The sequence below is a fragment of the Limulus polyphemus genome, unplaced genomic scaffold, assembly GCF_000517525.1.
Source record: "Limulus polyphemus unplaced genomic scaffold, Limulus_polyphemus-2.1.2 Scaffold105, whole genome shotgun sequence".
NCBI classification, from domain to species: Eukaryota; Metazoa; Arthropoda; class Merostomata; order Xiphosura; family Limulidae; genus Limulus; species Limulus polyphemus.
In genome coordinates this window covers 754490-767768 of record NW_013665715.1, presented here as the reverse complement: position 1 = coordinate 767768, position 13279 = coordinate 754490, and positions in this window count along the sequence as shown.

Genomic DNA, 13279 nt, shown 5'->3' with positions numbered 1-13279 from the left:
AATTTTGGAAATGTTCTTATTTATGGCGTGGATAAAGAATAGTTTTGAATACAACGAAACGACGGGGCTCCCCTGTCTAACACTAGCGAGAGAGAATGTGATCGATGACCTAAACTCACAATGTTCATCATTAACCCGAGGGCAAATACAAACTTATAATGCAAGAAAACCCGAATATGCTGCAGGGCTCCGCGACACCATTACCAAATGACCAAAATATACACTTACATCAGTGACTACTCTAATATTTAGTGCTAATTAGCCAAATCACTAGAATTTAACAGAATTACGAATACTAATTAATGGTAAATGCACATGCTATTGCAATATGCAACTTGATGAATTGATGCGTTAGTTTTGTCATGTAACTGCTATAGGAAAATAGCTTGAGTGATGTTAAACACTATATGTTAGGTCATTATTCATGTTAACTATTTCTTCACAACCTTCTATGTCAATACAGTTCTAGCGTTTCTTCCTACGACTGATGACTTTTTGGATATCCTCTACAAACATCCCTATAAAAACAGAAAGAAAAGAACTTAAAATTTCACAAAGCCTGTGTAAATGGCAAGACGAATAACCGATAAGAATTGCTGTTTAAGTGATGATTCAACTGTGTAAATGGCAAGACGAATAACCGATAAGAATTGCTGTTTATTTGATGATTCAACAATATTCCCACTCATTTTAATTATCAAGTTGCTGAATAGATCGGACAATGAATTAGCTTGTGACTTCTTATCCACGTATATAAACAAAGTTTTTTTTTCTTTCCATGCACGATAATAAACAAATTTCTGAGAAGAATTGAAAGCATTAATCTATAAAGGAATGGCGTAACGCACGTGGAATGATGATTGAGCGAATACTAGGCGTATAAGGAGCTAGCTACTTGGGATGATAACGAAGCAGTGTCAGCAACCTTGCTGAAAGACAGTAACCAACGTCAGACGGCGTGCTGGAGAGGATTCATGTAATAATCCGACAGGTTAAAGAATAATCTATTTTAGAATGTTTATTGAAAGAACACAAAGACAATATGTCTTCTTGATTATCGACACTGTCACACAAGTAGTCATAGCCAGCAAACTTCTAAATAAAGCATTATTAACGTCGTATGGTACAATAAAAAAATTATAAAGTTTCAAACGTCTGTTATGGAATTTTCGTAACTCAAGAATACAATTACTAAACTTTAACTTAACGTCTCAGCCTTAGATGTACAATACGGAAACACTGTTTGGTCTATATAGTAAGCGTGTTAGCTCGAATTCAAATGAAAAAAAAAACATCATTGTTTTCCATTTCATTTACCTTTTGTAATTTCTTCCCATATTTATAAACACATTACATAAATGTGGTATGATAGAGCGTGATATCATACAAGGTGGGTTATCAAAAGCCAAACAACTTAAATTTCACGAAACGGCAAGAAATATTAAACTAGGAAGCAAATTATAAGAAATATGTGTGAAATACAGTCAAAATTTTAGGAATAAATACCTATAAAGGTGGGTTAGCCCGCATTTGTTGTGCTCAATGATTCCAAAACGCAACAGCAGAGAATCTGAAACTCTGACAGAGCAATAGAAGGTGGAGGAGGCTGAGATTGATACGCACAGTTTTCTTTTTTTTAATACAAATATATATTAATACACAAACAATAATACAATTTCCAATAACGGTTATTACAAATAGTTATTACAAACAATGATTTATATACAAAAGGTTTACAAACTTACACACAATATAAAGTCTTCTTACTGGTCTGGAATTTCCTTGATATCTTATTGAAGGTTCACAATGAGCGAGTTAATTTTGAGTTGACGTAGGTACAATTCACTTAATAGGGAGCTAGCTAGCTCTGTGGTCCTCGCTGATCAAACGCCGATTACAGGCCGAGCTTGAGTTTGTTACCGCTTAAGTTAAATAATTAGTAAAAGTTTCAATGTCCGATGTGAATCCACTGAAGTTAAATGGTTTATAGTGTTCGAAATTTATAAATATTCCTGGTCAAATATCTTAAATTTTCCGATTAATAAGCGTTAATCCCAATTATAGATTCCAAGGTTTATAGTATACCAACTACAGCAAACCAATGATAGATACTGTTCTTTTTTTCTTTTTTTGGCGCGTAGCGTTGGTTATATTTATAGGCGTGTGGAGAGTTTCTCGAAATTTCAGTTTAACGTAACAATACTGACGCTAATAGTAGCGTTTACCTACACACATATATTGTTGATTCTTACATTCGAGAATCTTCTACAACTTTAGAGAATAGTTGGGATTTTCGCAATACAGATTTAATATTATAAGTTAGGTACAAATCTAAATATATATTAATTTTAACAAACATCGATATTAAAATAAATATGTAATTGTAAATCCGTCACAGCATATTATAAAAATACTAGTCGATGATGATTTGTTGGCTGAGGAATTATTAGAGGAATACTCTAATGTCCCCACTAGCCAATCGGGGTAGAGTGATAAAGATAAGCTAGAGATCCCGCTAAAACTCAAACAACTCGAGCTTGAACAAGTTCGTATCGAAGCTGAAAGAGATAAATAAGCGCCTCGAGACCGAACAAGCTCGTATCGAAGCCAAAAGAGAAGATAAACTCTCGCGGACGAAAAAAACTCACATTGAAGCTGAAAAAGAAATTAGGCTGAAAGAAATGAAAATTAGACTCAACACTGATTGACCAAGGCTAAATGACAACTTTGAACTTAATCGATACGTTAAAGTACCACCATTTAATGAAAATGAAGTTGATAAATATTTCCAACATTTTGAGAAGGTTGCCCAAAGCATGGAATGACCCACCGAAAAAATGGTAATTATTATTATTACAAAGTGTATTAACTGGTAAAGCACAAGAAGCTTATGCCACTCTCTCTCTAGAAGATTGTACGAATTATGATAAGGTTAAAGCAGCTATTCTCAAATCATACGAGTTAGTACCAGAGGCACAGCGGTATGTCTGCGGACTTACAACACTAGAACCCGACTGTCGATACCCGTGGCGGGCAGAGCACAGGTAGCCCATAGTGTAGCTTTGTGTTTAATTACAAACAATCTTTATGAATGACAATAATAATTTCAAACTGTACAATTATTTCAAAAGATTAAAGGCATTATTTTTTAAGTTTAAAATAAACTATTTCCTGTAAATATGAAATATGAGTTCATGATCGACAACGAAAATTCTGTAAAATGCGATGAAAAGAACGTTTTTAATATACGTTTTAATGTCTTGGTAAAAAAATGTCAGTAGTTTTTACATGATGAAAGTCTAAACACCAGATATTACATTTTAATTTTATGAAAGCACTGTTATAATGTATAACATGCTTTCTCTATTGTTTTATTTTGGGATTGTAACACTAGTAATTCTTTACACTGTCATTTCCAATAGAACCAGAAAATACCTTGTTCTTAGAAACCAGAATCTGAGGAAGAGAATAAAGTAATAACTTCTGGAATTTGGTGGTTTGAGATTTAATTATAGCACAATCTTGTGGGAAGATATCATTAAAGATACCACTTTGAATAACCTATAATGAATGCAGTCTATATAATTCATATCGTGTTTCAAGCAGATCATGTAGTTAGTTTCTATGTTTAAAAATGTTTAAAATAGCTCGCAAATAACTTGTCTATGATATATTTCAATTGAAAATAAATCCTCGCTATATTAGCAGTATTGAATTTAATACCAACTTAAAAACAAAAAAACAACATAAAACACTAATATTTGCGCTTTTTTAGTTTTTTTTTAGATTTCTTTTCAGATAATAAGAGTATTATTTGTTTTTATTGTAAGCGCAAAACTACACAATTTATTATCTGTTTTGTGTCCCACGCTATATGAAAACCCCTCGTTCAGTATTATAAGCCCTCTAGCTTTCCGTTAAGCCAACAGTTGCAGTTTGGGGGTTGCCAAGAGATAATGCATTCCGATTCAGCAAAAATTTTATTATAAATACTTAAGTAAACTCGCATACATAACATGGGCTAAGTCATATAAAACTTATAAGTACCATTGTTTCGTAGGTTTAAAATATGTTCTATTATTAACCCAATATACAAAGGTGGCGATCCAAAATACTATCCAACTATAGGCCAATTTCAATATTGTCAAGTCTTGCTAAAGTCTTGGAGAAAAGTGTTTAAAAAATTAATAGAATTCTTGAAAAACAATATAAAATATGGATTTCGGAAGGGTTTAGATACTGAAGATGAGATATCGGAAGTAACTACATATATTACTGACCAGCTGGACAAGGGTGGGAAGCCGGCGGCCGTGTTCCTGTATCTGTCCAAAGCCTTGATACGGTACAGCACTCTACATTAATAGTTAAGTTGTACAATGTAGGAGTTAGTGGGGTTATGCTAGATTGGTTTAAAAACTACCTGCAGAGTAGACCTCAGATGGTTAGAGTAAACAGTATTGTCAACGATCAATTCACTTCAGAATATTCAGTCCCTCAGGATACAGTCTTAAAACAGGTCCTTTTTATAATATTTATAAATGATATATGCAGCTAAGCACTGGGCTGACGGTTAGTTGCATTTGCCGACGATACAGCCCTGCTTTATGCAAGTGATAATTGGGAGAAGACCCTCTGTACTAGAGAGCGAGAGCTTAACAACATTAAACACTGGTTAGATATAAACACACTATCACTTAACGCTGTAAAAACAAATTATATTACATTCTCGCTCTATAATACAAACCAGCCAACTACTACGACTCTCAGTATTCATGAAAAGAACTGTACCTAATCCTACCCCCAACAATGTAACTGCTCCAAAATGAATAGAATAGATGAAGTTAAATACTTTGGAGTCACTATAGATAACTGCTTAAATTGGAGGCCCATATATTAGATTTAACTAAAAACTGCGAAATTTAGTGTACGTATTTGTAACAGTAAGAGGATTTTTGCCGATAGATGAATTAAAGATATTATAACATGGATTAGATGATTATATTTTGCAATATGGAATCAAAGCTTGGGGAGCGGCCGCTGACTCTATACAAATGGAGTTAGCCCTATTGCATAAAAATATAATAAGGGTAATGCTTAGAAAGAAATCAGTGGAACCTTCTAGATCTCTGTTTAAGCAGCTGTTTATATTAAGTATTAAGGAGATATTTTTTAAAAGTGCATTGATTAGACTGAATGGTGGGAGACACCCGGTAAAGCGCCTAGATTATTCTGGTAACACACGGGGAGTATTTAAGGGTCTGTATGAGTTACCTAGGAAATGAACAATAGTAGGGCTTAGACATGGCATTTTGTGGGTGCAAAACTTTTTAATACACTTAAGAAATAAATACGTACAATGAATACCCCCCCCCCAAAAAAAAAAACTGTCTGAAAAGTATTTTATTGGTTTAAATTAAAAACAAGAGGTGGATAAATAATTGGAGACAAGTACATAAATAGTTATGGTTAATAACATTCAATAGAAAAAAATAACTATGCCTAAGTTAAGTAACTTATAGGAATGGTAAAGAGTGTAATCTGAAATCTTATAATAATTAATTTTTATAAATAATTATGTAATTACCAATTCACTTTATACAGTATCTATTGTTAAGTATTTATTTAAGAGGCAAGCCTAACTATATCAAGTTTATCATTTTGTTTTGTTTGTTTTGTTTTTAATATATGAAATACCTACGTTCGTATGTAGTTACACTGAGACCTCCCACAGCACAGGGAACTAAGCCCTAAAGTGGGAGGTAGTTTCGAATAAATTTTATTTTTGTATTAATAATCTAAAATAATCCAGTAAAGGATTTATTTATTTATAAAAAATGTATAAACTTAGCACAATAAATAAAAGACAAAGAGTTTTGGTGCTGCAAATTAAATATTATCCATACTTAACAGAATTAACTGGGGTCATCTGACTTAGGAACTCGTGTATATACCACATTTACCTTAAATGTGCTTAGATTTTGGGCTATTTTGCTTGAGTGTTGCACTGACACAAACAAATAACGTACTAATGTATAAACATTGTACGATTTTGTTAATAATATACATAAATAAACATAGTGTATAATCTGGTGTAACAAAGCAAAAACGCGATATTGTAGGGTAATTTTTAAGCTTTATCAAAAGTTCAATGTAGTTATAACTTTTCCAACTGAACACCCGTAACTACTAAAGATTTGGAGGTGTGTTATTTGGGTAAAACTGTAGGCCTACTCCAACGTTACTTAAACTACCAGCATATTCATGTTTACATCTTCTCGTGAAGAATGTAAATCACTTTCGTTAACAGCATGTAGTGTCAACAGACGTGTTACATGGTCAAAATTATATCATTATATCATATATATATTGTTTTCACTCCTGTATATAACTCAAAAAGGTTTGGTTTCATTTTAAATCAAATTTGATATAGAGATTAATTGCTTCCCAAGGACCGATCACTTAACATTTGGTGAATGTAGGTTAAAGGCTACGTCATGCTGAAGTCAACCACATAACTTGAAAATATGTTACTTTTATCAAAGTTCGTAGAAAGGTTGAGTGCCCCCCCCCACCAAGAACCAATTACTTGGACATTAGTGAATGTAGTGCAAATATTTAGGTCACATCAAATGTCAATCAATTTCGTTATAATAGTAATAAACTGGGCTTTTCAGAAACGGTCAAACCAAGAGAACAATTACGATAAAAAGAGGTTCTCGGAACCTACACCTAAATTTTTGAATGGGAGACATATTTAGTATAAATTATAGGTAGGTTGCTGCAAAAATTGGAAATGTAGAATGCTGGTTGCACTCTGTGAATGCCGTTCTGGTGCATGATATGGAATTCGTTTTTCTTTAGTTGTTTGTAACTGAAATGTTACTGTGTTGTTAAATGTTATTTAAGTTATGAAACATTAAAAGAAATTCCCTTGTTATTTGTGTTGTGGCTATTAGTTATTTCCACTTCCTTATTAATATTATTTTCATGTATCTGTGAAATTACTATACTCACATGCTTCAAGTAAGTTATAGGTCACCATTTATGGTTTGTGAGCCTGGCATGACCTAAGGGTTAGAGCATCTGACCCACAATGTGCAGGTTACTGGTTAGAACCCCATCAGCAAATATGCTCGTCCTTTCAGCCGCGAGGTTGTTATATTGTGATGGTCAATCCCACTATTCGTTGATAGAACACTAGTCCAAGACTTAGCGGTGGGTGGTGAGGACTAGCTGTCTTCCTTCTAGTTTACCACTTCTAAACTAAAAACGGCAAGCACGGATAGCTCTCAATTAACATTTGACAAATTACGGTTTATGTGACTTGTATGATAATAAAATGTCAATAATGTGAAATTTGTCTATCAAATGCAGTTTGTTGGTACATCTGAAGTACTTGTAATGTTTTGTTTTCCAAATTTCGTAAGAACATTTTCGAATTTTATTTTTATATTTTATAAGTATACAAGCTGAAGTATTCATCCTTTGTCCGAGTTATGAACATAAAAAAATGTGGAGGTAGATGCTATGATAAATAACACAAAAATCTTAACTTTCACATAATTTATTTATAACATAACATATTATTACAGTATTCATTATTACCTCAAAAAAGAGTTTTGTATAAGCTGTAAGAAATCAGTATGTATATGCTTAAAACACTGTGCGATGGTCAGGGTGACTTTGTAGGAAGAGGTAGCGGCTAAAGAGGTGGAGGTAGGTATATTTTCTGTTACCCATTTTAAACACCCATTTCTTAATGTCCTTCCACAGCGTTTTACTTTATTAATTAATTGACGGTCATTGGCTGCAGAAGAGTCTTATGGGCCGAAGTTGAAAGATCACGGGTCAAAGTAGGAAGTGGGTATAACTCAAGAAACGGCTCTTGATATCAGCCTTATTGTGGCTGTAGAAGTAAAAAACTTCAGCTTAGGTTACGTATTATTGCAATAGTAGCGGCCATTTCTTTTCATTGCATTCCTCCATAGAGAGTGCTAGTGCATAAAGTTTTTCTGTTGTATGTGAATGTAGTTAAAGTTAACTTACATCAAAAATAATAAATGCCCAATAACAGCAATAATGGGGGGTGGAGAGAGTTGTGAACCTCCATTAACATTCCCCTTGTTCCAAACTATCATCCCACAAAGTATAGTTGAGATTGCCCTAGCGACCTAGGAGTAATTAGATAACGTACAAACAGACAGACATAGATTTTTGTGCTTTATATATAGTGAGAGAGAGAGGGATAAAGTAATCGAATAACACATGCTAGAACTTCCTTGATTCACAAGCTGCAATTGCTATATAAGTAGAAGTAATTTAATAATCTGACTATCATCGTTTAAAAGTTTAAAATTGAGATAGTATATCTGTAGTAACTTCTTTTAAGGTCTAGACTGAAGGGGTGGTGTGTGGAACAGTATCGACAGTACTTTAACTAGCCAATTTTTCATCGGAGCAAGATATTACATAAAATGGAACCTACATCATTGATTTGTTATATTTTCTTCGCAGTCTACAACTTTTATAGGAAACTGAGATCCATACGAAAATGAAGAACTGGAAAGCAAAAAAAGGAGGTTAAAACAAAGCCGAGAATAGTAAGGTAGTTACTTCTAGTTTTGTCAGTTCTGATTTCATGCTAACCAATTGAATATTATTAGGTAGTAGGAAACCACTCAGAAAGCCATCATTATCAATCTAGGAGAGGAATAAAAGATGTGGACTAGATATTTAGCAATTAGAAAGGTAATATGAAATGTGGCTTAAATATTGCAATATTAGTGTGAAACAAACGTTGAAATCAGGGCTGATCCTTCAATGTTTTATTTATTTATATACATGCTGGTGGACTTTATCACCAGACATAGTACAAGTTATCCCCCTTTCATCCGTGGAGTTCCTTCGCTACACGTTTGTCAATGAGCAGGTAGCAGCGTTGTGTCGTCTCAAATTCCAAACCACCTACCACAGTTAGGCAACCAGCTGGTACCAACGACTTTAACTTAACATGTTATTATTATTAATTATGGTGCATCGTTTTTTTGATCATGGTTATTTGTGTTTTTAACAACAGGTACCGAGTGTTAATTAGTGAGTATAATGTCAATATTTTCTTACTAGTGTGAGATCTGATTTAAATATAGTACTAACGTTAAACAAACGTATTATCACCCTAATGTAAATCTAGTAAAATAAAGAGAAAACTGATTTAAATATCATATTAATAACGTTAAACAAGCGTATTATCACATTAGATTGGATCTAGTAAAGCTATAAAATATGTGTCATAAATGTTACTTTTATTTTTCGATTGTAAACGTAGCAAAACATCTACAGATACTTTTTTGATGTTATTTTATAAGTGCGAACCTAGACAAAGTCAAAGGTAGCGCTTTCAGAAGTCTCCTTGTGTTTGTTGGATATAAATATAGTTAACAGCAAGGGTACCCAACTGATGAAACAATACATTCTGATATTCCTGAGTCAGAATGTAAGAACAGTATACTTAATCAGCTATACTGCTTTGTCAGTATGGGTTTTTAGTTTCGCTCTAATCTGGCAGCTTGCTCTTATTGGATGTTAATATGAATATGAACGGCCAGGCTGTGACGATACATCAGCATAAAAAAACTATCATTATTATTCAAGACGTCAAAAACAGTATCTAAAAATAACAGAACCAATCTTTGCGTGATAAGGCATCTGTACATAAGGCTAACAGGATCAGTCGTGGCGTGAGCAGGCATCAGTCAGAAGGTGAGCAGGCATCAGTACATAGGTCTAACAGAAAGTGGTCTTCATCTTTTAATATCATTGTGAACTTATTATAATCTTCGGTGCTGTATGCATTTACATATTTCATTTTGGTCGTGAACTTAGGAAAGCAGTATGTGTGTATGACATAGGAGTCAATAACTGCCTTCAATAACTGACGTTTATATTGTTCTAATAATACATCGACAGGTGTGAAAAACTGAGATGATATGAATAAATGTTCTTTGGTACCTTTGGTAAAAGAAGTGAACACATGATGCTATAATTCAACAACTTAACAAGTAATTGGGCATGTGAGAAATTTCACTTGAGAATTCCTGAATACGTTGTATAAGAAAAGTCAATGTTAGCGTTTCCACGAACCTTTCTGTGTGTTGAATATATATGAATTGTTCACTAGTAAGTAAAACGTTAATTTATTTAGTTTCTTAAAATTCCGTTTTAAGTACCTAATACACTTACACCAAAGAGAAAAATGACAAGAATCTGCATTTAGATATTTCATTCATTCGTATTTTCGATTTTTTTAATTGCATCTTTAAATGTACTTCTCATTTTTTGCTAATCCCTAAAAATAAAGTTTCAAGCAAACTCCTGGTGTTATTGTTTAAAAAGAACTAACAGCGTTTAAAATTCCACAGCTAAGAAACGGCGGTTTGAAAAAACGTTAATACAAATAAAGAATACACTTCATTCCTGTTTATGTCTTCACTCCTGTGGCGAATAATTCAAAGTTTCTTTTTTCTTTGATTTTATCACATAGCAACCATAACAGTCGGACCAGATTATTAATTGCAAACATCGTCAAATGATATTAGAAATATCAAAACAAAATAATAATCAAGTGAAAAGAGATCTCTAATCACTAATCTTAAATGGACTATTGGATACTTTAAAGTTCTCACTTGTTCTTAACATAAAATTTGTTTTATTGAGCGAATTAATGTGTTTTATATTCTAATTACTATATCTTCATGTGAGCTTTGAGAATTTAAAAATAAAAGTAGCTCTCGTGGAAAGGTCAACTTACTGAAGTGCAATCATATATACTAACAGCTTTGAAGCACTCAAACTTTGATCCACTACATATATTTTCGTGATAAAACAGCACCCCTAGCAACAATAGTTCTGAAAAGAAATTTCATTAAACCTATTTAATAAATAACGGTTACTTCGTTGCTCATAGATACCAGACCTCCTGTTTTTTCCCGGCTTTGTTTCATGTTAGCTTACGTAGATCCTTGATCATTGTTTCATTTTGATAGGATGTTCTTCAACTGTACACCGTACTGAATCTCTATGGATATACAGTGTTTACACTTCAATACGTCTTCAATACAGCCAGATACAAACAAGTGCTTCATGTGTGCATCTGGTATCTAACTATAATGTCGATTGCTTAAACTTATTTTTGATAAATGCAAATAAAAACTTAATTATAATTTCCGAAGAAAGCAAAGCTAGAACAGAGACTGACTTTCAGTTTTTTAGGTAGATATAGATCTAATGTATGTTATACACAGTATTAACGTATGTAGAGTTTGGGTATGATTATTGAAAATTCAGTGATCAACATCTTATAAACTTGCCTTATAAGAACAATGAATATTCAACGAAATAGAATAATTTAGGAACTGAAGACCTCGGATGGCTTCAAAATTCTAAAGGAAAGTTGTTGTACAATGTAGCAGTTGTTGGTATGCTGCGTTTGTTACAACGCTTATTCTGCTCACCTAGTTCATTCTATTCAATTTATGTCTCTTTCTATAGAGATACTTTCAATACACCTTCGGCCTTAACAAATAAATTTGAAACAACGTTATTATCACAGATAATATGTATATAGGGTAGAATAACGGGAGGGAAAATAGACATGAGCCAAGACATGCTAAATATTAAAATAAATATTTTCATAACATAACAGCTCAAACACTTAATACTTCAAATAACACTTTATAGTTAATTGACAGAAAAATGTAGGCAAGGTAACTGAAGATAAAGAACAAAAAGAAAACTAAACTTTACGTTGACATTACTAACCTAAACAAAAGATGACGGGCAGTACATCATGCTAGTATTTTCTACCACAAATCACAAATACAAAATAATAAAAAGTTAATGCAGAAATAGAAACACATGCACAATCTAGTGATATTATACTTTTTCGTTTTTTATAGGAAAAACTTCAGAGGTCCTTACAAGTGATTCACCCGATCTTCTACATATGATCTTCTCAGACACTACCCTCCTACTTGTGATAAATAAGTAAACAAAGCTACAGACTAATGAGTTAACTCAAAGATCAACTCAGAAGCTGGTTCTTCAGAAGAAAAGTAAACAAACAGTAACAAGAAAATACTTAGATCAAATTTTGGATAATAGCTCTTAATTTGTGGTTGGAATGTGCATGTCTATAACATAATCGTCTTATCTCACTCAGGTCTACGTCAGAAGAATGAAGTTATCGAGCATGAAAGTGTCAGTAGAATGAAGTTTTCGGAAAGTTAAAGTGTCAATAGAATAGAGTTGTCGAGCATTCAAGTGTCAGAAGAATGGAGTTGTAAGAACATTAAAGTGTCAGTAAAACGTATTTATTAGAGTATTAAAGTTTCAGTAGAATGTAGTTATCAGAGTATTAAAGTGTTAGTAGAATTTAGTTATCAGAGTATCAAAGTGTTAATAGAATGTAATTGTAAAAACATTAAAGTGTCACTAAAATGTATTTATCAGAATACTAAAGTTTCAGTAGAATGTAGTCATCAGAGTATTAAAGTGTTAGTAGAATTTAGTTATCAGAGTATCCAAGTGTTAATCGAGTGTAATTATCAGAGTATTAAAGTGTCAGTAAAACGTACTTATTAGAGTATTAAAGTTTCAGTAGAATTTAGTTATCGGAGTATCCAAGTGTTAATCGAATGTAATTATCAGAGTATTAAAGTGTCAGTAAAACGTACTTATTAGAGTATTAAAGTTTCAGTAGAATGTAGTTATCAGGAGTTTGTGATTTAGATCGCCAATAGAAACATTAACTAAGAATGCCATTTTCTCTTTCTCTCTCCCTCTCTCTTTTTGCTTCTGCTACATTACTAAAATACCTTTCAAGACATTTAACAACTTTTCGTTATTTTTTCCGCTAATTACATATGGTTTAGTTGCAAGAGAAACTTCAAAAGTGTCTCAAAGTAATATGCTATAACCTGTCAAAATAGAGAAAGTTTTTAACTCTGTTTACCTTTGGTTATCTAAGGTAGGCTGTTTACATGATTGCAGTTATTCTTGAAGTTACATGTCATCATCCAGATCACAGAACATATTCTACATAACAATTAGAGAGATAGTACTTTATCTCAACCTGAAATAGATCACAGAACATAGTACATGTAACAATTAACCTTCGAGAGATAGCACTTTATCTCAACCTGAAATAGATCACAGAACATAGTCCACGTAACAATTAACCTTCGAGAGATAGTACTTTATCTCAACCTGAAAAGCAACCATT